The 22,487-nt window shown below is 42.6% G+C and overlaps 1 protein-coding gene across 5 annotated transcripts in view; it reads right to left on the bottom strand.

Annotated features, from left to right (window-relative positions):
- The window catches only part of EYA2 (EYA transcriptional coactivator and phosphatase 2), an 80,381-nt gene that overhangs the window by 49,190 nt on the left and 8,704 nt on the right, over positions 1 to 22,487 (bottom strand). The window contains exon 2 of one of the 5 annotated variants that reach the window (XM_029960313.1): positions 21,061 to 21,063. The exons of the other annotated variants lie outside the window; for them this stretch is intronic. The gene's annotated coding sequence lies outside the window, so the exon portion shown is untranslated. The remainder of the gene's footprint in view (positions 1 to 21,060; positions 21,064 to 22,487) is intronic. 5 annotated transcript variants of the gene reach the window in all.

Below are 22,487 nucleotides of genomic sequence, written 5' to 3' on the forward strand. Positions count from 1 at the left end.
AAATTCTTTTACAAGGTAGTGATTCCAGACCCCAACTCAAGACACCCAAATGTGTGCTGAAGATCAAACTACTGAGCCATCCCCATCTCTCTGCAGCAAAGAACTCAAAGATGGGTGTGAGTGCAATGCTGAAGCAGGACCCAGTGTGCAGACGGAGACTGCAAGGAGCTCTGGGTGCTGACAGGGATGAGAAAGTATCCTCTTTCATCCATGGATAGTATCTGAAAGGATGAAACAGGAAACCACCATGGTGTTGTGGGCAAATGGAACCCCACCACAGCTCTGCCCAGCACAGCTGAAAAGCCAGAAGGCACCAGCAAGAGATGGAAGAAGACTCCTTCCAAAGCTTGGAGCCCTGCTGCTCAGGCATAACTTAAATCATCTCAGTCCCTCTGACTTGTTATTAACATGCAAGTCACAACACACTAAAGGCATCATCTGGGGACCACAGGCATTCCATCCTCACTGAGGACACAGCTGACTTGGTCCTGGGGGTCTGCACTTTTCACTTGTCCCTACTCCAGGTCTGGGGTGAGAAGACAGTATTCTGGCTTCAAGAGGTACATGTAGTGGAACAAATGTTCAAAGGAGAACTTCCAGGGCATTTTCAGTAAATCAGACACCTGGGTAGTCTGTGGTACCAGGGTAAACTCAGTAGCCAAGCAATTAAGATATTTCAGAGGGAATACAAGCAAGGAAGAGCAGAGCTTTTGCCCCATAATGACTCTGCAGGAGGGCGTTTCAGCAACAGGATGGTACAGATCATAAAGGATATTCAGGAGTAAAAGACAGTATGGAGGGAATAAAACTTTGGCATGGGTATGAGAAAAAAAGAGAATGAGCTCTACATCTGCCATCAGTGGAGGAACTGATGAGTTAGGAGTCCTGCAGGCAAGAAATGAAGACAGAACTCCTCCCTTCCCCTGGGAAAAACCTGCCAGATCCCACAGTGGGAAATACAAGTACTTTAAGGGAGTGACAAATTGCAAAAAAAGTTTGTCCATGAGGGCAGAGGTAAATCCAGAAATTACTCTCCCTGCAACAACGCCACGCAATGATCTTCCCAAGAATTTTTACTTGTGTCTGGCTGGAGGCCAAATGCAAGCTCAAACCACCAGATCCTCCTAAACATATGTGTGTGCCAACACAGAGCCCTAGGCAGGAGTGATACAAGCCAAGTCCTCTGCTTTTAGCTTTGCCTTGAAGGGGAGGAGTAGCGACAGAAATTGCAGCCTAATTGCAAGAGTAACATTTTTGTCTTGCTTCCATGGCTTTATCTGGTTTTAATTACTTGATCAACTACTTTTATCTCCTCAAAAAATGGTGCAGATGACTACACAGTACTTTATGACTCCAGTGGTACTCATCATTAAAGAGAAGACAGTCTGATTCCCCACTTCATTTCAGAAGCAAATCACATGCAAAAAAACCATGAAGATGGCTTTCTCAACCTCTGATTCAAAGAAAACAAACAAGCAAACCCCACTCCAATCCCAAAAAGTTTGTTTCTTCATTCCTAGGAAATACAAGATCAGTTGTAATTTTTTTTTTCCCATATGGGTAAGATTTTCAAAAGCACCTGCTATGGCTCATTCATTTTCACTGGGAATTAAGGCTTCTACTATTTTAACTCCAGGAGAAGCGGAGGAGCTTAGGCAGCTTTGCCAGGACTAATTGGTTGCAAAATTATCTTCCCTATTTTGCTTTCCTCCTGTACAAAAAAAAAAAAAAGGAATCATTCATAAGCAAGGAAAACACCATTATCTTGCAACCACCTTCCAGATGGTATAATCATAGGGAATCTCCCATAGTGAAGATTTTGGCTTCTTCTCTCCATCCATTTCAAAAGTACTTTCATTTCCTCTGTCAGTACATTCCTCCTCACACTGTTTGGACGTTTTTCCTCTCCATCTATAATAGATTCTTTGTTCCTTCCATTTCGAGAACTCAGAAATGCTTCAGCAGGTGAAAACCACGGTGCTCTTTTCTCTTTTCTAACGAGTCCTAGTTCACCCACAAGTACATCTGATAGATGTGTGCAGGAAAGGCCTGAACAGGCATAAAGTTAAACCTGAGCTGGCATAAGTGCTCGTGTACAAGACTGACAGTACAGCCCCGATGACAAGATATCCTTTCAAGGTGACCTGCAGGGCAACGTGCCTTGGGCTGTTTATGCTCCTGAGAGCTGCCTTTGGCTGATGTAATTGGACAATAAAAGCAGCACTACTTGTCTGGATTTATCATTGCCCAGCCTGTTTCAGACACAAAAGTAAGAGGACTTGTAGCACAGCATCTGGGGTGGGGGTACAGAGCTCCAGCACAGACTATCTCAGGCAAAGGAACAAGAGAAAAAAGTTGTGTGTTAGATAGGCAAGAGACAAAGCACATCGGAGATCTCTTTTTAAATGTGTTAATTCTAAACGAGTTGAAGAAAAATAACTGAGAAAAATAACAAAACAGACCATTTCTTTCAGGCTTCTGAAACAGCTATTGTTTAAAAACACCCAAAGTATTCCATCAGCTTTAAAATCCTTCCCCACATGGTTTCTGTGTTTTGTCTTTTTTTTTTTTTTACACGAGACAGTCTTTTTGATCAAATTTTTACTTTCACTGAAAGTTTTCTGTCTTGCTTTAACCCATAGACCAGACAGTAAAAAACAGATGAAAATTCCTGTCTCATGAATTTTTTGAGCCAAATTCACTCTTTTTTTTTTTTTTTTTTTTTTAAGGAAAGTCAGCCTGAAGATTTTTTTTTAGCGCTTGGAACCAGCAAAAATAATTGCATGCCTTGTTTCCCTGGAAGTCCTGAATTTCCAGAAGCATTGGCTTGCTTCACCAGGCTTCATCACCTGCTTTTCCAGACTGCTTTTCAATGATTTTTCTTTAAATATGCTGTTTCTTTCCTGTCTCATATCTGCTGATTTTAGAAAAAAAAAAAAAAAAGCAGGCTGTCTTCATATAAATAAATGTTTTTCCTCCTCCTAGAAAGGCTTCACTACTGCCTTCTCCAGGTGCTCTTTTCCTGGAGACACAAAGGATACAGAGAAGAAAGAGGGGGCTGTGATCCCCCTGCACTTCCTGCGATTAACTCGGGAAGAGATCGAAGGCAGATAGGACCAGGGGAAGCATCAGCATTTTCTGGCTGAGCAGCCCAAAGCAAAGGGGATTCAGTGCACAGAAAAACAAACAAGATGAGAGATATCTTGACCATTTGTCTGAGAGGCAGTTTGAAAATTCGGGTGAGCAAGTGCTGGGGTTCACAACACAGACTTCCAACCTGGCAGCCCGAGCAGAAATACATTATGGCACTGCTTTGAGTCACTGGGTCCTTCAAAGCTCATTTCAACAATAGTATTTCACTTATTCTAAGTCAAAATGAGAAAGACAAATTTTTCAGAATGCCTTTGGCTGGTCTATCGAACCTGTCTGCTAAGTAGAACAACATTTGCAAAAGATCTTACTACTTGCCAAAGTATAAAATTACTCGGTTCTCTTACTGTGAACAAGCAAGTACCACACAAAAGGGGCTAAGTTGGTAAAGTAGCAGCATGAGCTTATAGCCTCCAGTCATTTGAAAAATAAAATTGTATGTGTATACATATATACAAATGTACATAAATAATCTCTTTCACTTTCCACATTCCTCCTTGACATTCACAAGCTTTTTAATTTCATCACACCTCTTCCTATTCAGATCCCCCAGGCGTGCCAGGGCTGCAAGTGACTGCAGAAAACCACTCTGGCAGCTCCAGCTGCAGAACTGGGACCCATAATACAAAACAACTGCCTCCAGAGATGGGGCTTCCCAAACCAGGGACTTCAGGGTCCACCTCATGAGACCTGTCACTCCTTAGGCACCTCTTTCCATGCTGAAGAACTCTGCTTTTTACTCCTTCTCTTCAGAATCACAAGGGCTAAAAATTCACTTAAATATAAATTAGGGATTTCCCCCCCCACACACACACTCGGTTTTCTGCTTCCTCCTCAAGTGCCATGGTGAGGGAAGAGCAGCATTTGTGTTTGGACATGAAAATTCTGGTCTTACCAGCAAAAACCCCATTCTCAGGAGTTACCACAGGTGTGTGTGTTTGCAGGGCCTTATTCTGTAAAACATTTGCATCAACATGCTGTAACATAAAGCAACCACATAAGCAGAACTGAGCATCCAGAAACTGCTTCTGAGAATTGCAATTCTAGTTTTGCTCCCAAGCTCTGTCAGTAACAGATCGGGCTAGTTTCTCAGGACTACATTAAGGCCTCTGTAAATCTGGGAAATGCAGTATAAATTGCCAATTGAGCTCTTTTTAGGGGCTGGAAAGTGCTCTGAAATCTTTAGGTGAAATCTGTTCCACTGCTGCAGTATTGATATCCATGCCAATGAATAATGACCAAGCTGAACAGGAGACAGCCAAGAAGGAGGTGAGGCACGAGAGCTGTCCTTCAGGGCACGTTCTCTCACTCATTTTTGGTCCAAAAGCTCTCCATTCCCAGACCATGAGAATTTCTTCACCCTTTTGATACACTCCTTAAACCTGTCAGAGTCCTGCAATGGCTCCAGCAACCCACTGGGAAAGGCAGGGCTGCCCCTTTACAGCAGGGCTGTGTCAGCACCTCCATTCTCAGCCTGTAAAGGAGTAGCACTCGGGGAATAATAATTCAAAAAGAGCTATGGGAAAAGAACTATGAAATGCAAGTTAGTAAAAGGACTTTGGATGTGAGGGAAAAGTCTGGTGTAACAGCACAGGTGAGGCTGGAGTGAGAATGACGTACTCTCTCCCTGCTCAAATCCCCCCAAGTCAGACTTTCTCTGAGCAGAGAGGACAGCAAAGAGAAATGTTTGTTGTATGTGTAGAAGCTTGAAAACATCTCTGACTGGGACTTTCTTCTTCCCCTGCCCCCAGTGAGGGGAGGGAAGGGAAGATTATCCCATCTCTCTGCAGGAATAAACCAAGAAAGATCATTCTCAAGGATTCAGAAGCAATGAATTCCTCATGTTTTAGATCTTCAGTGTCATCTATTTATGAAGTATCTTGATGAGGGAAAACATAAATGCTGGCCTCGCTGTCCTAAATGCAGTTGATGCCCGTTGAGCCAGAAGGAAACATGGCAAAGTTTGTAGCTTCTCTAAAACTGAAGACCCTTTTTTAAGAAACTGGAAGTATAACATGATTTAACAATGTTTTTGGAAACCCTGTATTGCTTTGACTTGGCTTCACAGTTTGGAACTTAAGCAGCATCCCAACCCTCCCGCAGCTCCTCACATTTAAAAAAAAAATAAAAAAAAAATCTTTGTGGTATTCCATTCCTACAAGAGGGAGAACAAAATCTCTGACACATAACATAGCCACCCACCCCAAAGTTGGCTTCCCTAATTGTTCCTCATCATCTACAGATTTCTGGGTTAGGGTTTTCAGGGCGGGGGGGAGGAAGATGGGCTTTTCTTTTCATTTTGGATTTAATTAAAGCATCACTAAATCACAACCTGTGATTGCCAAGTAATTGCTGACTGAGCACGTCTGTGGCAGCAGTGGGACACCAGTGCTGCACCAAAGTTGGTCATTTCACCAGGAGGAATAATGAGCTGCCAATTTTTTTGTTCCTGTATCTATAACTGGAAGGTTCAAAAGGGATTCTCTGAATCAGGAGACTGGCTGGTGATGATGGTTCACAAACAAAAGTGGAGCAGATTTCTCATTTTCAAGAGCTCCAGCACAACAGTGAGCAAAGTAACACAACCTAATAGCTGCATATCTTGTGAATGTTAGGAGAAAAAAGGACAATCACCAAAGGCAATGCTTGAGCAAACAGCACTTTAATTTGTTACTCACACCAATTAACAGTGTGGAAACAGCCAAGGGGAGAAGGAATTTACTCAGAGCAAATGCTCACAGTGTTTTCCCTGATATTAATTCCATTAATAATTTGTTTCTGTGGATATTTGAGAGCCAGGCTAAAATAACAACATGGGAATAACAAATGGGACAGTGTGATTTGCTTTGTATGTTCAGGTGGGCTAAGGTCTGATTTCCCAAGAGTTTTGGTGTGACAGGAGGCTGAAGCTCTTTCTTTAAACCCAGGCAAAAGTTAACTTTGGGCCCAAGCTCCCAAAGCTGTTAGTTGTTAGGTTTATTTTCGAGCCAGAGGGAAGGGATTTTTGCAGAGATAACCAGAGGATATTATCAAACAAAGAAGAGTTACAGAGCACCTTTGCAGAGATCCTCCCATCCAGCCACTGCTACACTGCATGGAAGTGGAAACACCCAATGACAAATGCAGCAACCCAATGCCATGCACACAAACGTCCCTGTTTTCCTTTGCAAAGTCTGATCTGATAAAGAAAAACACTTCCTGAAAGTGCCATTTTATGACATTAACCAGACCTCAAACAACGCACCGAAGTACAGAGGGACACTGACATTTGAACTGCAGGAGTTTTGTTTTCCATCTTGCTTTTCCCCCCTGTGAATATTGCATTTTAAATAACTGGAATTTTTAAAATCCCCTTTCCTCCTTTCACCGTGATGTCATGCAACTGTTGCACAAGAACAACAATGTAGAGCTACCACTGCTGCAGCCAAGTTTGGCACCAAGAGAGATCAGGGCTGGCACCAAACACCACGGTCTTGAAAATAAATTTGGCAGAGGTAGTGCTTGCCACTGCTGCCATAAACAGCAGACAGGGCAGTGAGTGGAGAAGTGCTGAAAGAGACCGTGAGTTTGTTACTGGAACAAAGATGCCCATTAGGTAACCACTTAATCCAGCACCTACTCACATGTGAAAGGTGAAGAGTTTTGGCACATCCAGATTAATGGCAGTATCAGGGACCAAACTGCAACATCACAGTGCCTTTCACACATCCATCATACCCAACTGAGCCTAAAAAAAAACCCCAGCCAGCTACCTGTCAGCCAGGAGAATCTCTGTGCACAACTGCAAGTTCCACTGGATTATTCGAAGAAAAACACTTGATCCACACAAGAACACATCTGTCTCAACAAATTTCTCTTTCCAGTACTTTTCAGTTCTGCTTTCCCGGGAGGGCATTTGCTCCTATTCAGTGATGCTGGAACAGTGCTCTTGGAAAGAGATGCATATGTGTGTTTTTCTTTTTTTCAAGGCAGATGGAACAGAAAAGAAATGCAAGTTTTCCTCACTGTGTCCCTCTCGGCTTGAACTGAACGAGTGTGGGCTGATTTTCTATGCTCTATATAAGGGTCTGATGATTTGTGATGTGGACATCTGCCTGCAACTGGACAGATGCCACCAGCTTATTACAGCAGACAACTCGACAGCCATGTAATTGCAGCATCTTTCAATTGCTACTTTATTTTTGGAAAAAAAAACCCTCTTTCCCTAGCAGAAAAACTCCATATTCCATCTTAAATTTCAAAATTCTTTGAGCATCAACTCTCAAATAAGGGAGCACCTTCACCAGGCAGACAAAAGTCAGAAGCATGTGTGGTGCTGTAACAGCTTTTTGCCAATTTTGTTAGCACTAAAACAAGTAAGAACATTAAAAGCAGGTTTCAAGTGATTTATTTGACCCTCAGTAGTAACTTTCATCAACAGCACCAACGAGCACTTCTATTGGGATATCCAACATGGTGTTTGAGTGGGGAGCCATAGAGAAGTTACAGCCTCCTTTTTCAGCTTACCAAGCAATAAATGAAAAACAAGAATTGGCTTAAAGGCGAAAACTTGGCTTTTTTCCCCATCCCCCAAAAATCAAACTGAAAAACATTTGATCTGATTACTATGACCTAATATTTTCCCTGATGGCTTCAAATTCTTCAAAAACAAGAAAAAAAAAATCAAATCTGAAAACAGAGGGTGACTTTTAATGACCACAACCCACGGTATCTTTTTCCAGAGGATGTTTACAGCTTCAGTGACAAAACCAGCATCTTAAGGCCCACTTTGCTTCACTGAAGAGCAGTTTCCTCCCATCATATTATATACCACTTACCCTTGGGATCAGCAGTCCAAGGAGCTACTCTGCAGCACAGCTCATCACCTCTGAGGCCCCCTGTCAGCAGCGACCACTTGAGCACAATCCCAAAATTGGGGGGTGCTGGAAACTCTGGAGTGCTGGGATCCAACCCAGCACACACACGACTGGTTCACTCACAGGGCTGCAAGGCAGCTCCAGACCATCTCCTGCAGCCACAGAAAATGGCAGCTACCTAGAGCTCTTCCCAATAATCTAAGAAAACAGTTTTGTCACCTGCACAGATTAAGAAATCCAGCTGCAAGTAAAAGCCAACTGCAGCTCCTCGGATGTTCGAGCGCCAGCCTACGTGTGCCGTTAAGAAGGTGACTGCCTTAGACTTCAAACTCAGATTTGATCTGCAGTTTCCCTGGCTTAAAGGCAAATTTCTCTTGAACAAGTGGGACTTCAAAGGCCCTCACCCTTTCACAGCCCACAAGAGCAGCCTGACAGCCTGGTTCCACAGTGGATGTGCCTCCTGACATTGGATTAACTTCAGCTCATCGCCTTCAGCGCCACTTCTCTGACACCTTTACGGAATAACTTCTACTACAGACAAAAGAATCAAAATAATTTCATCCCTCCAGCTACTACAGGATGGTACAGATCCGTCCAGTTCACTCACAAGCAGCATGAAACAATGAAAGCAACTTATTTCTGATTTTTTCTGCTACTTCCCAACCTCTCTCTGCTCTTGTGCCCGTGCAGGGAGCAGGCACTGCCTGCAGTTGTCAGCACAGAACAGAAGCCCAAGTCTCACATTCCTACTTCCTCCCAGACCACATAATCTCTCTCCTCATTCCAACACCCAACTTCTGCATGGTTAAATTCTCCCTTTAATTCACATGTGGCTGTGTAACTCTCCTACCCCAGTCACTTCACCCCAGTTGGTGTGTTCCTCCCCTGGAGCAATAGGTGCAGGTATGTCGTGCATCCTCTGTTCTCACATGTTCACATGAAGCATAACCAATCTGCTAACCCCTGGACAGCTGCTGGTTTTACAGCCTGTCATCACAAAGACTGCCTGTGTGCCTGCTGGGAGGATTCTGATTCTTTGGGAGCCCAGCAACTGAATTCACTCAGTTCAGCTGCAAATAAGTGTGGAATTGAAACGCCGCAATTAAGAGAACCAGCCTTGCTTAATTCAGCTTCTCTCCACAAATGAATACAGGGGATCATCTAACATCTTAGAATCCTGCATCCTTCCCTTCTAACACAGTTCCTGAAGGTTAATAGGGTGCATTTTCAGCAACAGATGCTGCAGAGTAAATGGGTGCAAAGATCCCAAACTGCAATTCACCTGTGCCAGAACCTCTACCTCTAAAACTGGTCTAGGAACGACTTCCTCAGTGTCCATGTGCAAGTGTCAGCAGGGTGGAAGCTTGGAAAGACAAAAATCAGTGAGAAGATAACACAAAATCAGAAGAACATGTGACACAGAAGTAAAAAGCTCCTGGGACAGGGGCCTGAGAAAAGCCTTTTGAAATGTTATGGAGTACTACTGAAAAACACAACGTCTGTTCCTTTCTGTGCACTGGATAAGAAAACAAACAAACAAACCCCACAAAAAGGTTCGGTACAATTCATAAACAAACAAAATAAGTTTCTGCTGGAATTACACTCCACCTGTTTCCCTCTAATTCTTGTGGACTGCCCCCAAGAACTTGAGTTGCAGGCCTGCTGGGGAAAGGTTAACAACATCTCATTGAAAAAGGCAACTTTTTCCTTGTCCTGTCACACACCACTTTGCCAGTAAATATGTGGGGAAAAATACTTTGAAAAGCACATACATATACCTTAAGCTAAAGTCCTGGTTTTAAGCAAACCAGCCTGACACTGAGAGCTGTAAGAGTTAAGATTTTTCTCAGAGCTAAGCACACATTTTTCCATGCAAGCAGCTGAATCATGGATATTTTAAAGAGTAGTTTATTAAGCACAATATAGCATATCTCCTACTCAGCTCCATAAAATGTGTCCAGTGCTGTACAAAGCATTAAAAAGCATTTAAATCTGAAACTTGCTGGCCTCCACTGGCACAGCAGAAGAATTGAGAGAACTAATCTAACAGCTGTCTGGAAGCACAGTAGATTTATACCGTGGGTATAACTACAGTTATCTGACTTATAGCAGAACACTGAATGAACAATGGTGGTCTCTAGACAAATGCAATGTATGGCAACACTCAAAATACCCTCCTGACTCCAGGATGCTGAAGTTAGTCACCTTGCTTCCTAGAGGAAGCATTCCAGTTTGGTTCATAAAAAAGAGCAAAGGAAAAAGCCAAATAAAGGCTATATACAACTAAGTTTACCAAATAGCTAGATACACAATGGTTCTGTTGGTCTTTTGCATTGCTATGGAACTGAATTTACAGGCAACAACCAGCAACTGAAAACTGGCAAGACTTAATAGCCCAAGACTTTTTTGTTTCCTGGTATATGTTTATTTCTTAAGGGGAAGAGGAGATAACATCAGAGAAGCAGCAGTATAAACAGCATCATTAGCTGTATGGAAACTCATCTCTAAGTATTTGAGACTGCAGCACATGGCAAATACTGCTAATTGGGTTTAGAATTCAAATCTGAAGTTCAGTGAATTCAAGGGAAAAACAGAGTTAGGTGAATACCGCATGAATCTATTAATAACTGAGCATATAAATGAAATTCTAGAAAGGCTGGCAAAATTACCCTCAGTTACACCAAAACTTCGAGTCTGTGCCAAGAAAAGCTCTATGGTTTTTGAGAGCAGTACACAGGTGGGTGGAACTTCAGGGGAACTTCATTCCAAAAGGGGGTTTTCCTGTGGCACCTCCTTCCATCTCCACTCTCCCCAGCATCAGAGCAGCCTGATGACCATGTGCACTCCAGGGCTGGAGGACAGCAGAGCTGGTACAGACCTGGGAGGCAGCCAAGAAGACTTCTGGGGATACTTTTCATGAGGACAGAAACTACAGGTATCAGAACCAAAAATCACTCCATCCTCGTATTCTGCCAACAGCAAGGCAAGGTGCTAAGATGCTTTTCACTGTCATTTTGTTGAAATATTTTTAAAGACTGGCATTTTTAAAGACTGCTGTCAAGGACAACACTGAGGTAAATGTGAAAGCTGAGCCTGGCTTCTCCTCTCCACCCCCCATTCCATCCCCAGGCTCCTCTCCCTGCAGTTTATTTGGCAGGGAGGTGTTGCACAGCCAGTGTCTCATCCAACATTGCTACGGGAGTGTTCCTGAACATGATTAATTTGCTAATGATACAAATCTCCAAACAGCATGTTAGTTCTGCTGATGATTTATGAAATGCCAGAGATCCTTCTCTCACCAGCGATAAGCTCTTTCAAGCTGGTGATTTTGTATGAAGCCTCTTGCCATTTCTAAGGCCATTCTCAACCCCACCTCACTCCCAGACAGTGCAGAGGCAGAGCTGCAGCATGGATTTCTGTAATGAACTGCAGGTTATGTACACACACAAATAATACAGAGAGTCAGATTATGAATTCTTGCATACTTTCATATGCAAAAAGCCCAGAGTGTGCTTTGGAACAGAGACAAGCCTCACTGGGCAAACACTCTGCTTGGTCTGCTTTCCTCCCAGGATGCAAGTGCACACCAGCAACTGCAATACTAGGGAACATGTTTCCCTTTTTCAACTGCTCACAATATTGCCCTTGGCACCCCAATGGCTCAAAATACATGAGTAGGAATTCCAAATATAGTCTCAGAAACTTCAGTAGTTTTTCTCATTTCTTTGCCAGACACTCCCTATGCTGTACAATGCACCTGACACTCACAATGACCCCCCAGTTACCCCAGTCCCAGCATCCTCTTGACCAGAAGACATCAGTGATAGCCAACTGCCCCCAGGTATGATTTCATTACTTTGATCAATGACACAAAGGATATGTTTTTCTTCTTCAAGCAACATTTGCAGTCAGCCTGTGTTTCCCTGTGCTTATTCTCCACATTTATGAAGACTATCAGTTGTTTTTACCTATGTGGAATAATCACAGAGAGCTGAAAATATTTCAGATGTGAGGTCGTCACTCTGACCAGCCAAGAACCCTTATGGGTTTGGTTTTTTTGTTGTTGTTCTGACAAGTTGGCCCTTGCTTAACAAAAATACCTCAAAACTGGAATAGTGGGAATTGATAGGACAGTTTGGGAACTTTTCCTGAATAAAAGCAGGCTACTGCAAAATACCTTTGCTGACTGCCATTTGCATTTGTTTTTCTGTTGCCACCTCCCCACAATGGTGCTGTGCTCCCAAAGGGTGCAGTTAACTCTCTCCCTTAGTGCATTTACTTGTCTCCAGTATGGTTGTGCTGAGAAATAACTGCAGCTCTATCCAGCTTCATTGTCTATAAAATAAAGCATTGATTTGTAAGCATTAATAAGCCATCTATCAGGGTGTGCATGCCCAGGGTGAGCCAGAGGGATCTTCCACTTGCAGTGCCTCCAGAGTCAGATGTTTCAACCACAATGTACACCACAAACTTGGGGTCATTCTGTGCCTGCCCTGAATGCTTTCCTGGCACAGAAACGAGTCAATCTGGTCAGATTTCTACATGTAAACAAGTGATTTTTATATTGGTAAAAAGCCTCAGTCCTATCACTATTCCTCTCTTCATTCCTTAAGCACATTTACGTCACTGAAATACCTCAAAGAACTGCCTCAGCAATGCCATGTATTTCTCTGCCCTGTTCCAAGTGTGGCATCTTCCCTAAAGCTCTCCAGATTATGATACTGCACTAAGACAATCTCACATCACCTCCAAGTTACTATTCCCAGCCAGCAAGAAGTATAACACCTAAATTTAGAACCTGAACACAAAGAGAAGCAACAGGCAGGAGGAAACAAGATTTGGGAACTTGGTAAGAAATGCAGCCCTTCCATTCCTATCATAACTGAGAATGACACTGCATATCTACCACCTAATACCTGTCATGGCTTTCTTTTCACTTGATCATAACTGATTAATGTGTGTGCATTTAGCACAAGGGCACTATCAGTCATAAAACAACACTTGTACATATGACCAAAAAAAGCAGTTTCAAGCCTGCAGTTTGTTTTGTAAATCAGTGTAACTCTGGTTGTATTTAACAAACAGGAGAAAGAGGGAACTTTACATATACTTATTCAAACGTACTTCTGTGCTCAGACAAGCCTCAAGTTTGGTTGTTTCAACTCTGCAGTTCTGTCCACAACCTGGTAAAGCCATTATTTCCACAGAAACCTCACAGGAGCAATAAAAAAAAAAAAATCCAAAAAAACCCACCCCAAACTAAAACAACCTATCTTCATTTGCATGCACACAATCTTACTGAAAAATATGCATGCAATCAAGCTGCAATTAGCTCCTGGCACTCCCTCAGTCTGTGATGGCAGAGAGCACCTGCTGAGCACGAGGCTTTTAAAACTAAACATTTCTTTTGACTCTGGGCTCTGCCTTGGTTCTCTGCTTCCAGCCTGGAGTGAGCTGGAACTTCAATCACAGGAGCAAGGCTCCAGGACCAACACTGCTGCACTCCTGGAAGCAGAAATGCTGGAGCAAAGGTGAGGAGGTCGGACAAGGGCAAAGTCCAAAGTAATTTTAAGTGGTTCAGCAAAGTAGGGGAGGCTAATGGGAAACCATTTTAATTTGTTACAGTCCTCCCCAGTGAGTAAAAGGACAACGTTTTTCTTCAGCAGCTTGATCACAAAGCAGTAAATCCCTCTGTGTATATAAAAGATCTATGAACAGTATAGATCAAATGTCAAAAAAAGGTTTGTACTGTATGTCAGGAACAGTTTTAGATATTCAATAATTCCTATTTTTAAATACTTTCAACAATTACTCTCCCTCTAGAACCAGACCTACGTACATAATTCTGCCATTCTCCTCCACAAAGACACAAAGTAGAGATGTTTTTGCAGCAAATGTTTTTGGACCTTCTCTTTCCTAAGAAACACAGTCTTGAACATAAAAACATGCCATCTCTCCATCCCTTCCCAAAATACTTTCTGACTCTTGCTACTAACAAAAATTTATGCTGCTTCAAGTACTGGCTGCAATCTCTACTTTATAGAGCCCAGGCAGCAATAAACATGCAAACAAAGCACAGCTCAAGGTGACAATATTGTCCAGCAAGAGAAATATCTGGAAGTAAGAATTACGCCAGAATAGGATTTCCTCCAATTGCTGACAGGGTTTTTGTTCAGTGTATCAATTTCTTTTTCCCTGAACAACTGTCAGTTCTGACAGACCCACAGGCCTGCACACAATCTACTTCACGGCAGTTGTCTGAGATGGGATGGAAAAACATTTTAAACAGTGAAAGATGCAGCTACTCAGCTGCAGGTTCTTTTTTAAACATTTTTTTTTAAGTCAGAAGCAGGATTTGTAGGCTTCAAAATAGAATTCAGCCACTAGGAATTATTAAGCTTTCCTAAGGCTTTATAATTCAGAGGCAAACCCCAAACATTTGGTTTATTTCGTAACAAAATAATCATGTCAATTTGTACCTTGTGTCAACACTGTTTTATCTCTGCTCATGAGAAACAAATATTCTGAGGCAAGAAGCACTTTAGGACATCTACATTCACACTGGTTTTGGATCTCTACCTGCTGCTGCAATCAACAAGCACCAAATACTGTCTGAACAATAAAACTCCTGTTTGCAAAGTCATTTCAGTACTGCATGCTGAAGAGTTTTGTTAAGTTTTTGGGAAACTTCTGGTGTTGAGTTTGCCTTTTGATAAAGAACATCGACCAGTCCTACAACTCTGGAAACCCTCAAGGTAAAAATCCCAACAGCCCCCAGGGAGAGATGTTACACAACGTCTGAGCACACACTTGCACCAGGACAAGGGGCCTTTACAGAGGTACAGCTCAGGTGTGGGGTAGTGATGCTCCTTGAGAGCATTATTCACCTTTTCCTAACTAAAGGTCACACATTTTGCTGCTGGCAATACATACCTCCATCAGGAACTCATGCCAACACTTCTCAACTTCAGTGTCTTGAACTAACACTGCTGGTTGCATCCTCAACCAGGTTTTGGAAAGATCAGTTCTGTCTTTAATAAACTTTCCTATACAGCAGCGAAGTTGTACGCAGGGTAATTTTCTTAAGCGTCGAATTTTTAAACTTTTAATCCATTTATCATCAACAAAGAACTCTAAAGAAGTTTAGACAGGTTGTTGTTGACCCCTGGCCAAAGCAGGCTTTGGTGGTTTTGTTCTGTCTGCCCTCAACAGTGCCTGTCACTTCTACTGGCTAAAATGTTCTTTTCTGTGGTTTTGCAAAGTGTCCCTCCCTGCTGTGGACTGCACACCACCAGTTGGGTTTCATCTCATCCATGGCTCTTTTGAGCTCATGGGGAGCAAGGGGGAAGGAGCGAGAACAACAGGGGATGGGACCCAAAGCTAAATAAATCAATGTTTCTTTGATCCTCTGGGATCAGGATGCTGTAAAAACACATGGTTATTAGAACTGTGAATTTATTGGTGAAGGACTTGGTTACTGGCACTGTATTTCAGCATGAACTTACATTATGGTACCAAGTACAAAGCACTCATTCTGCTTGTGGCTGTGAGAATTAATCTCTTCCATGTGCAGGGAGGGGGTGTGATAATTCAGCTGAGATTCCCGTTGGTAGCCAGGGCAGGCACTCACCAGCTGCAGGGCTTTCAGCAGCACACAGCAACAGCTCCAAGAGCCAAGGATGTCACTAAAGCCCCTCCGAGCACCACCAGGCAGGGCCAGAGCGGGGCTGCTCCTCTTGGGGTCTTCAGCCGAGGCTGCCAGAAACCTGAAAACCTGGAACTGGAAGGTGAGTTTCTCCCAAAACACTCCAAACACTTTACCCTGGACAGGGTTCAATAACTAATGGCCTTCGAATGAAATTGTATGGTTCTAATACCTCGTGTTTGCCTCAATAATAAGAAAAGGTCTGATCCTGATTATTAAAAATGAAAAAGTAATTTGCAATGTTTATGTGGATGGCAGCTTTACATGCAGGATAGAAATGCTCCAACTGCCTTTACAATCCAGCTGGAACAAAGTTTTCATTTTTCTTTTTCATGAAATTTCATTTATTATGAGTACTGTGTCATTGTAAGGCAGCTGTTGGCAGCAAGCTGTGAAATTTAAGTTGAGCTGGTTAGTAGTGAGAGCCAAGATATAATATGCTTTTGTCAGAGAGAAGTTTTTCTTGTATATATGTAATCTACATTCAGTAATTAAAATAGTTCGTCAGTCGATCTCAGCAACCCCACTTAAAGGAAGAGTTAAGGCTATTTTAAAATACAATTTCCAAATTGCAACCAAAAAACTGGGATTGCTGTAGCTCATTTCAGCGAGGTCTTTAAGTAGGTAATGCACCAATGACTTCAGAAACCCAGAAATTAAAGATTCCTGGTTTTCATCACTGTCCTACTAACATGGTTTTAGATTTTGGGCAAGTCACTTCTGACAAGGTTCCAAATGGGAATTAAATCAGCATCAGTGTGTTACTATTATACACTAAGGATGTCACACATAATATGCACCTGGAGGAAATCCATCCTGGCCTTCCTACAACTAGGGCAAGAACTCTTATCATTCAGTACATAACCACAACACTCCTCTACCTTCTCTGACTGTTATAAAAGAAACCAGCAGTAAACTCCACATCTTGCTCTGAACCCTCCCTGGAATGTGCTTAAGATGCACATTTCAAAAATATCTACCTAAAAGTGCCCTTGGGAACCAGGTGAGGGAGCAGGACAGGACTTGGCACATTTTGTCAGAAGTTCAAGCCAGGTGAGGGTTGAAATTTTATAAATTAAGTGCATAAATAAAAGAGGAACATGAAAAAAATGTATTAAGCCTAAAGTATTAAGCTGATCAATCCTCAACAACTACACCTTGTAGACTGACTTCTTTCCCAAACTGTTGCCTGGAAGTTATCAAGGGTAATGGCAGAAGTGCATCATCATTTATCTCAGGATTTGGTCTGCTTCTAACCATTGTAAACACGCAGAGAGTTTACTGCTGAGCAAAGATGCAGCCCTGCCCCATCCCCTGCCCAGCCAAAGCTCCTGCAGTGACACAAATCTGTTCCAAGCCTGACCAACATGCCTTTTTTTTTTTTCCCCTCAGTTGGATCAGGGAGTTGATCCAGTTTGCAGCACGTCCAAAGGCACCAGAACAGAGGAGGAGACAGGAACACGCAGCCAGGCTGAGGAGGACACAGCCCTCAGTCAGATTAATCCAGTCTGGAAACCACACCTACAATCTATCAACACAATTGCTTAAGGAGGGTCCCACTTCTCACAGGGAAGTGACTGCAGTTCTATGCCAAGGAAGACAGTCTGCCCAAATTACTCCCCTGCTTAGGTGACAGCTACCTGTACTTCCCTGTAAACACAGGATTACAATTAAATAATCCAAGACAGTTGAAGTTGGCACCATTTTTACTATTTTAATGTTAACTGGCAAACAGATTATTTTAACATGGCTTTGAGGACTATGTCCACCTCACCTAATCCGTAAACTACACTCTTGTGCAGACTTTTGAGTCTGTAAGTTTTGATATCTACTTAGGTATTTACAGCACTTTCCCATTGGCAGGGGTATCAAACTACTTTGGGGGTTTACTTCGTGTCATGCTTACACCTTGGCAGTCATCTACTGCAGCTAAAACCAGCCAAAAAACTCTACTAGATACCTGGAAAATTAAATAGCATTTAGGAACTGGTAGGAGATTGCTCACTGATGTTTAGGATCACTGAACACAATGGTTGGCTACAGGGTACCTGCAAGCATTTTTGAGCTGGAGAAAGCTCTAAAATGGTTCTTTCATCCATGCAATGGTTTTTCTGGACAACTGGATCATATCACTCTTGTATAAAAAAAAAAATAATCTGTATCTGCCAGAATCTGGAGAGTCAAAATCCTCAGATCAAAAATGCACTTAAGCATGTTCATGAAAGATGAGAGCTGGTGGCCATCACTCCACAAGTGCTGCCTTGAAATACACACTCACAGATTCACAGCAATACAAAAATATAAGGCTGGCAAGAAATTGAAATGAGAATAAAACACACATGAATCATGCACACAACTAACCATGGAAATTATCTTCACAGTCACCTTCACCACTGTGAGTTAACATTCAGCAGAACAAATTCGAGCGGCGTATTTCGGACATTTGCAATCTGGGAGAAATATTTCTTTTAAACTCAGGTCAGGATAACACAGCTTCCTTTCCAAGAGCTGATTATTTTGGGCTCTCGTAACTGAAGTGAAAAATGCTTAAGACTGAACACAAGCCTTGGTTGACAGCACTTAAGTGAGCCTGGAAATCTTCAAATTTACAGTGTTGGGAACTGCTGTGTAACTTCTAGGGTAAGACTTCAGGGCAAAGCATACCTATACTCTGTCAGCTCTCCTCAAGCGAAGGAAGTCAAATTTTGGCAACTAAACTCCAGCTTCCCTTTTGCAGAACTAATACACCAACATCAAAGCGCTGTCATGGGACCATGTGAAAAACACCTCAGCAAGTCACATCCCAGCTATTTCTCCTTTACTAACGTTTAATTTGCAGAACACAAACCAAACTGTGCTTCCAAAGGTCACAAGGGTGTATCAGCCATTTCAGACACTACAAAAAAACCCCCCATGACACAACTCGGGGCTTGATTTTCAGTGACGCTGAAAAAAACCCCAGCACGCACTAACCTTTAAGGGTACATGCCAAGAATGATCACAGAATTTCGAGTTCCAGAGACCACAGGATTGCAGGTTCCATGCTACTTCTTCTGGTTATGGTGTTTGCACCAACACAAAGAGCATCCACTTGAGGAAAGACAGAGAGCATCTTGTTGGCACAACAAAACCCTTTCATTAAGGGGACAGCTGGGCCATTAATAGGAGTCTGCTGGGGGAGGCAGCACCTCGCTAGATTGGGTTTCAAACCAAGTTCTCCATGAGGTGTTGAGCAAAAGAGAACTGCCTGCAAGCAGCCTCGGTTGGTTTTGTTTACTGTGTAATTAAAAGACCACTGAATGATTAATGAAAGACTGACAGTTTCTTTGTAGAGCAGCAAACAATATTTTGGGGCAAGACTTTGCCTTGTCAGGTTAAGCATAAAAATGCTCACATAGAGCTCTGTCCTGAGCTGACTGCTGTTCATCAGCATTTGATGGCAAGACCATCTCACCCGTTTCTACACTTTATATATGAATATTAATAGCATACAGGCAAAAAAACCCCAAACTTATAAGAGACTTGGCCTCTGGAGAGACAGGGAGGAGGACAGGTGCCCTACAGCAGCCTTTCCCATCTTCAGAGCAGTTACAAATTTACAGGTAGCTTAAAATGAAAAAAACACTCTTAACAAAACAGACCTAGGAAATGTAAGATCCTGACCATGCAAAAAATGTGTCCCTGGTTCAGGCATTCACGTAAAAGACAACACATGTAGCCACACGTTACTATACAAGTGCAATTAGATTATTTTCCACCAAAATCAAGTCTTCAGACATCAGTAAAGTACAAGTTCACTTTTTCATCCAGGATCACTTGTGCCCACAAGATGCCCAAACAGACCTTTTCCATCAACTCAGAGACTTTTGAAGAAGTGGATCTAATTTTAGCTCTCAGGTCTCTTGCCTCAGGTGGGAGGCAGGACAAGCAAGGCTGACTGACCTTCTGTGTCACCCTTCCCTATCCTTCCCTGTCATACAAGGTTCTAAAACTGGCAGCAGTTCCTGCTGGATGGGATGTGCAACCACTCCAGATCGCTGCCCTGGCTGTTTCCATCCAGCCAAGGTCAAACCACCACACCTGTAAAAGTGTTTCTTATTCACCTCAGAGCTCTGATTGAAGAACACCCTGTAAGCTGAAAGAAATGTAGCAAACCCCATGAACTTCCTTTCCAATAACCTGTTTTTGACAGAACATAAAAATCTTCCTTTTCTCCAATTAACCACAGAACAGCTGAGATCAAACCTTACTCGCCAGCAAGAACCAGAGCTGTGTTAGCACGGCCTGGAGTCTGCAGGGCACACCAGGGCTTCCCCTGAGACATAACCCCCTTCACCACAAAGCTGTTGTGCGTGTTGTTCCAAACATGTACCTTGTTTGGTGCAGCACTGACTTCTCCCTCCCAAACCTCCACCATCACTGCGCTCCTAACACGGAATCATCTCCACTGCCACAGACATCTGCTGAGAACACACTTCCTGAGCAGCTTCTGGGGTTGTACTAAACTTAGGGGAAGAGTAAAGCAGAAAGCCCTCAAGAAGCAAGACCTCTGCTGCTGCAGGGTCAGCAACTTGTTTCTTAAGGGAGGCAGAAATCCTTCCTCCACCCTGCTCTGGCACTGTGATGGCTCCTGCTCCCCCTCCTTACACCGAGCTGTTGGGAATGGCAGTACTGGAAGGACAGGGGCAGAGTCAAACTTGTGTTACTGCAGCAAAAGGCAAAGTGATGACACCACACAAGCAACTGGACACTGGAATAGTTTTCTGTTGGGAAAAATGACTCTTCAAGCCCCTGATGTGGCAGAGACACCGTGATCCCTGCTGGCAGGTTGGAGCTGCAAGCAGCCGCAGAGAACCTCTGGAAGCTTCTTCATCTGAGCTGTGAGTCTCGGATTCAATCCATTTAACATTGTAATCAAGTATAAAAGCCATCAGTGAGCTGAGTGTGACTTTTTTTTTTTTTCAAAAAACACACAGTTCCTCCTCCAGCAATCAGCAGGATGCAGTACGTGCAGATCAGAGGAGAACCGAGCGCCAGCCTGGGCACTGCTGCGTGTCAGAGCTCCTCCTCTGGAGTCCTATCGAGTGACTTTCCTCCTCCAACGTGTCCTAATGAATTCCACTGAAGCCTGCAGGTAAAATCCTTCCCCAAGCACTTTGCCCTGATTGATAGCTTTAGAGCTTTCCTTCTCACCGCTCCGGCTGCTTTCCAGCCCTTTATTTTCCTCCTTTTTTGTAACTGTCTCCAACAGGAAGTTGCACTTGGTTTTTTCACTGTACGTTTCTCTTAAAACTGACATCTTTGCATTGTAATGAAGGAACCCCTGGGTATTAGTGACAAATTAGTCACCGGCTAAAGAATATTTTCTTTTCATTTCTATACCAGGTGGAAGATATTAAAATCTCTAGAGGAATTTCACCTACTCTGCTACAATAAATCATCACATAATTTTCTTTTAAAGTGACTTAATTTTACTACCTTTAAAACTTCATCACGAATAAGGTATCCCACAACCGTATTAATGTAAGATTAAAGTAGTCTCGTGAACATGGTCAGGGTCATTTTGTCATAAATAGCACGTATTTAATTTTACTTTGAGAATTAATGTAGTTTTACTTTCACACTTTAAATGGTATTTCTAAAATATGGAATTATTCCTTTTTGAGAACAAAACCCATGTACCTACCAAAGGTAGAAGTCAACAAAAAAATATTTTCCCTTCTTTGTTTAATTATCTTAATAGGGAACAGCATTTAAAAAATCTACAGAAGATACCACAGATAGCCTGTAAGAAAAGGTCAAATCTTGCACTGACTATTCTTGTTTGAAGAACTTGTAAAGTAGTAGCCAAAATAGAGAAAAGAAAAACCACCAAAAAAACCACTTAAGCCGCTCACTGAAGTCACAGGCCACTCAAATACAGCAAAACATTCAGTGGAGGCAGAGATTTACCTTTTTCATTTTTTTTTCTACAAAGTGGTAATATTTTAATAGTAATATATGATTAAAAAGTCGATACTCAAAATATTAACTTCACATCTATGCAGATTTTGTGTCATTTCAATGGGGCTTTCTACTTAACAAGACAGATAAACCTCCATAGTTTAAAGCTAAATACTACACAAGTGGCTTACAGTTTCTGATTAATTGGCTTCACATACCATTAAGTGCTCTTAGTCATCAATTAAGTTAATTTTCCATATTATAATAGGTCCATTAAGTAACTCAGCAGCAAAAAGGTTCATTTTACAACTGAAAGTAACACCAGGATCAAGACAGAAATTTAAGAGTCCTGCCCCACCAGCAAAGGGAGAGCGGGAGGTTGTCTATCAATAAATACAGCACATGAAGTCTACATCCAACTGGTTCCTCTTCTGTTTGCCAAGGAAAGAGAGGAGCAGAAGATCAATTAAAAAGCAGAAATGTAAAACCAGAACGTTAAACACTACTAGATATTTAAGATCCCGCAGTGTTTCTGACAAGCCCAGAGCATCACTCCCCCGCCTCTCCCAGGGGAGTTCCGGCCCCGATAATTACTTTCTGTCTGCTTACAAAGTTCAAGTTCAAAACAATATTCATTTTCCACTTCCTGTCCTAAACCAGGGCACGATGCTTCTGTGCATCGTTAAGCAACCATCCTGCTCCACCACAGAGATGGTTAAACCGCTGTTGTGATTGAATAATCCTGATCTGTGGCAGGGGGGACCGGGGGAAGGAGAAGCAATGGGCTTTAAAAAGGAGAGTATCAGGCTTCAGCATCAGTGCATCTGACTTTT

The sequence above is a fragment of the Manacus vitellinus genome, unplaced genomic scaffold (genome assembly GCF_001715985.3).
Source record: "Manacus vitellinus isolate BGI_N305 unplaced genomic scaffold, ASM171598v3 scaffold_26_pilon, whole genome shotgun sequence".
NCBI classification, from domain to species: Eukaryota; Metazoa; Chordata; class Aves; order Passeriformes; family Pipridae; genus Manacus; species Manacus vitellinus.